General features: G+C 40.8%; 1 long non-coding RNA gene across 1 annotated transcript; it reads right to left on the reverse strand.

Moving 5' to 3' along the window:
• Positions 1 to 1,610: 1,610 nt before the first annotated feature.
• On the reverse strand, positions 1,611 to 4,759 carry LOC124270343. The gene is made up of 3 exons (XR_006896729.1): positions 4,575 to 4,759; positions 3,825 to 3,834; positions 1,611 to 1,621 (listed from the first exon to the last, which is right to left on the reverse strand). It is a non-coding gene; the product is annotated as an uncharacterized LOC124270343 (long non-coding RNA).
• Positions 4,760 to 5,012: the final 253 nt, after the last annotated feature.

Here is a 5,012-nt window from a genome sequence, read left to right on the forward strand (position 1 = left end):
ACCATTTATCTATTTTGTTTAAACACAACTGCAATTGCCGTTCAATAGTATGCATACTTTTACCACGACAAGAAATACTAAAATCATCCACAAAAAGTGACCCATCGATTGAATCACTTAAGACCTTTGATAAACTGTTGATCTTAACACTAAACAATGTGACAGACAAAATACTACCTTGTGGAACACCCAGATCCTGCTCCTAATGGTCAGACAGGGTAGAACCCACGCGGACTTGAAATTGCCTATCAGTTAAAAACTCGGATATAAACTGAGGCAAACGGCCTCGTAAACCAAAATCATGTAAATCTTGTAAAATGCCGTGCTTCCATGTCGTGTCATAGGCTTTCTCTAAATCGAAAAATATTGACACTGCATGCTGCTTGGTAAGAATGGCATTCTTAACGAATGACTCCAATCGAACTAAATGGTCAATGGTACTGCGATTTTTACGAAAACCACATTGAATATTTGTGATTAAATTATTGGACTCTAAGTACCAAGTTAATCTGTTATTGACCATGCGCTCCATGGTTTTGCAAACGCAACTAGTCAAGGAAATGGGCCTATAATTTGAGGGATCTGTATGATCCAGGTTTAGGTATGGGTACAACAATGGCATCACGCCAAGATGAAGGAAATTTACGAGATGTCCAAATGTCATCAAAAATATTTAATAGTGTTTCTAAACAGGATTCAGGTAAGTGTTTCAGTAGTGGATAATGAATGTTATCAGCTCCTTTTGCAGTATTGTGAGCTTGTTCAAGAGCAGTATGAAGCTCGTGGATAGAAAAGATTTCATTATAGTCTTCCCCATTATCTGAATGAAAATTGATTTGTTTCTTTTCTTGCAATTTTTTGTATTTTTGAAATTTAGGAACATAGTTAGACGAGGAAGAATGCTTTGCAAGTGTTTCACCCAGTTTATTTGCGATGTCAGATGTATCTGTTAACAATTGGTCCCCAGTTTTGAGATGATTAATGCTTGATTTGGTACCCTTACCTTTAATTCTCTGGATCATGTTCCATACCTTGGACATCGGCGTCCGTGAATTTATTTTCGAAACATAATTTTGCAAAGACTGGCGCTTATTTTGCTTAAATGCTCGACGTGCTCTAGCGTTTAAAATTTTAAATTTATCTAAATTATGCACCATTGGGTGGCGACGGAAATAGTGTTCAGCTTTTTTCCGTGCCTTTCTAGCTTGTTTGCAGTCATTATTAAACCATGGTTTACGTATATGTGGATTTGTAGAGGACCTAGGAATACACTCATCAGCTATTCTGTGTAGTTCATCAGAGAATAATTGCACTGAATCAAGAGCATCAATAAAACGAGCAGGATTTAGTTTGTCAATACAGAGTAATTCAAACAAAGGCCAGTTTGCTTTGTTGAAGTTCCATCTTGATGATGGAGCAACATCAGCAGGAGTGATTGTTTTAAGAATGGTCGGGAAATCATCACTGCCACACAAGTCACTGTGGACAGACCATTCAAATTCATTAAGCAGACCGGAATCAGTAAGAGATAAATCTAGACAAGAGTACGTACCTGTACCAGGATGTAAGTATGTTTTCGAATTATCATTGAAGATACACAGATCGTTGTTAGAAATAAAATCTTCCAATATGTTCCCATTTCTGTTTGTATCAGAACTACCCCAAAGTGGATTATGACCGTTTAAATCACCCATGATGATACATGGCTTGGGGAGCTGGTCATAGAGAGTCTGAAGATCAGTCTGCTGAAGAGAAGAAGATGGTGGTACATACAGTGAGCATAATGTGAAAACGATGTTTAGAGTCAGTCTGACAGCAACTGCTTGAAGACATGTATTTAGGGGAACAGGGCTATGTATAACACCCCGTCTAACCAAAACGGAAGAACCCCCAGTAGTTCTAGGCCCTGGAGGAGAAAAGTAGTTATATGAATTATATTGTCTTACATCAAATTTATCTGTATTTTTAAGATAGGTTTCCTGTAAACAAAATACCGATGGTTTTAAATCTTGAATCAGTAACTGTAAATCATTATAATTGTTCCTTAGTCCTCTACAATTCCACTGAAAAATATTATTTGAGCAGTTCATGGAGGCTCACTGAGAGGTCGTACATTAGAGTGGGGTTTTCTCCCATGGCTCGGGAGAGAAGAATTGACCTCTATCTCCAAAGGTTCAAACTGATTTTGAACCTTTACTGAAAGTGTCTGAGAGGAAGGCACCTCCAAATGCTGGAGAGTTCTGGTCTTCATTTTTTATTCCTTTTTCTCTTTTTTCCAATTTGTGATAGTTGGATTGTGTGGGTGTTGATTCCGGCACGGATTCTGGTTCAGATGAATGATCCATTGAAAGTTGTGATGCTACACGTTCTGTCTGGGACGCTGCACAAGATATAGTTGACGGAGATGGAGAGATCTGATCATCGATAAGGATTTGTTCATGAACCCAAGATAGGGATGTTTGACAGGCTGTTGAAGTCAGGGAAGGTCTGGAGGCAGTGGTACGAGAGGACACTGCATCTGAGTACAATATAGTTGAAGCAGTTGAGAGAGGAACAAGCTTTTTCGCTTCAACATAAGAAATGTTGTTCGTGTGTTTGATCTTTAGAATTCTTGTTTCGCGATCATATAATGGGCAGGATTTGGATGTGGCCAAGTGGTCTCTGTCGCAGTTCGCACATTTGATGTTATTGGTGCATTCAGAAGACTCGTGAGCGCCTCCACAACGGGAACAGAATGTGTTGTTACGGCAGAACTTGGACCCATGACCAAACTTTTGACATTTGAAACATCGGAGTGGAGTTGGGACATATACCTCCACCCCAATGTTAAAGTATCCGGCTTTTATACACTTCGGAAGAGTCGAAAGTGCAAATGTAAACAGATAAGTAGTAAGTTTAGTAATACTGCCATCATCTCTCTTTTTGGTAAATCGCTTTACGGTGATCACCCCTTAATTTGTCAGCTCAGTTGCAATGTCCTCCTCACTCATATCAGAAAGACAATGAGCCCTGTCTCTGACTATACCTCGGCAAGAGTTTAACGTTCTATGTACCGAGACAACAACGGGTGTATTGACGAACTGTTTTAGTATTAACAGATTATCCGATTGTTGTTTCCCCAGACATTCCACTAACAATGATCCGTTCCGGAGATGTGTTACGTCCTTCACCTCCCCACAGACACCTTGAATTCCCTTTGAAATAGCGAATGGGTTCAGTTTCAAAGTATTGTCATCTAGAGATGAAATCACAATGAATCTCGGCCAAGATTCGACTGCGTCAGGAGATCCATCATCTGATGATGTAGATACCACATGTCTACGTTTGTGTTTTGAGGAACCAGATTGAATGGAAAAAGCCATGGTGTTTCAAAAGTGTTCAACATCCCTGCTCCTCACCCGCCATGGAGTGTCAACAAGGACGGTGTTACAGCGGAAGCCAGGTCTGAGTAGCACTGACTGATCTTAGTGTGAGCTACTGATGCTGAGGAAGGATCCGGTCTGAAGATGTTGATGATCTGGGAATCGTCAGCATAGAAGTGCTTCGGAAGATCATAGTTTCCAATGATTTCACCCAATTGTCGAATGTAGAGGGTAAATAACACCGGTCCGAGCACTGAACCATCAGACAGTATGGTGTCCTGTACATCGCTGGTCAAGTTGCTCCGCCTCCTCCTACGGATAATATCGTCCGACACGGTCTGTTGATCTTCAGACACACGATGTGTTGACCATGCCAAGCTACTTGTGTGCGGACATTCTTCAACTTGCCACGAGCCTCCATCCCAAGATCATCATCTGAGATCTTTCCAGACTGTGTGTTACATCACTAACTCTTCGCTGTGTGTTCCATCTGACATTTCGTTGTGGAGTTCGGTACAAAATACCGGACAGCTCATGCCGTGACTTTTCCTGCCCAAGACAGTGCTAGTTCATTCGTTGGGGACCGATGACAAGTGATCTTTTGTGAATGATCAGACCAGATATGGCCATAAGAAGTGACATTTAATCGTCTTTATTACTTTTATGAACTTTAACGGAATAGGATTGTATTGTATTGTTTTGTGTTGTGTTGTGTACATGCTTTGTGGTATTACGAAGTAACATGGGGGCCATTTTCTTCCCCTTTTTCGAACGTACGTTAGTGTACCTTAGACATGTTTGCCAGTTTCGCGTTTTGTACAGATTTCTCTCAAAATTCTCCTCATATCCAAATCGAGTTCTGTGCTCCTGTATTGCTTCGGGTGTAGATTTGGTTGTCTTTTTACACATCGCCTCCATGTACTCATGTTTACTTTATTCCGAACTGTGGGCAGCTCTTGTCCACAGGCGGAGGATGTTATAAGGTTAAAAAAGGCATCTGTTATACAAGAAACGTACCACAAATTCGTTAGTGAGGATTACGGTGATTGCATCAGAAAAGCAATGCTATTACGGCTTGGTAATAAATTAAGGAATCAAACAACAGGATAAATCTTATTGACAGAACAGGAAAGTCCTTTTAGGTATTAATGAACAATGAATCACAGATGAGAGTTTTCAGTAATTTTCCGATCACGAGGCAAGACATGAGACCATGGAATGGTGTAATGTTTAACAAATCAGAGGGATTGTATAGGGTCATGTGACAAGGGTGGAGCGGGCTCGAACACCTTAAAAAGATACCGTCAGCACTAGAAAGTGGTGCGGGTTACAAAGTCAGCAGAACGTTCGCATCGCGATCGATATCCATATCTGGTGAAGAGCTTGTCCCATCCTGTTCAGATCACGCACCTTGTAATGAAGAGAGGGATCGAGTAAATCTATGTGAGTATAAAACCTGGTGTTGAGTTATTCATTGTATGCCAGAGTGCCAGCACATGAATGAAATGTGTTTATTGAGGAGTTACAGTCGTCTGACCTCTCACTCCTAGACTTAACATCCCCATGGACCAAGCGAGTGTGTAACTTGAGCTTACATCACCCCTGACAATGCGGAACGGCCATCTTAATAGGTAACTGGTTATAGGGTTT

Source organism: Haliotis rubra, unplaced genomic scaffold (genome assembly GCF_003918875.1).
Source record: "Haliotis rubra isolate DU_JTF1 unplaced genomic scaffold, ASM391887v1 Scf151, whole genome shotgun sequence".
NCBI classification, from domain to species: domain Eukaryota; kingdom Metazoa; phylum Mollusca; class Gastropoda; order Lepetellida; family Haliotidae; genus Haliotis; species Haliotis rubra.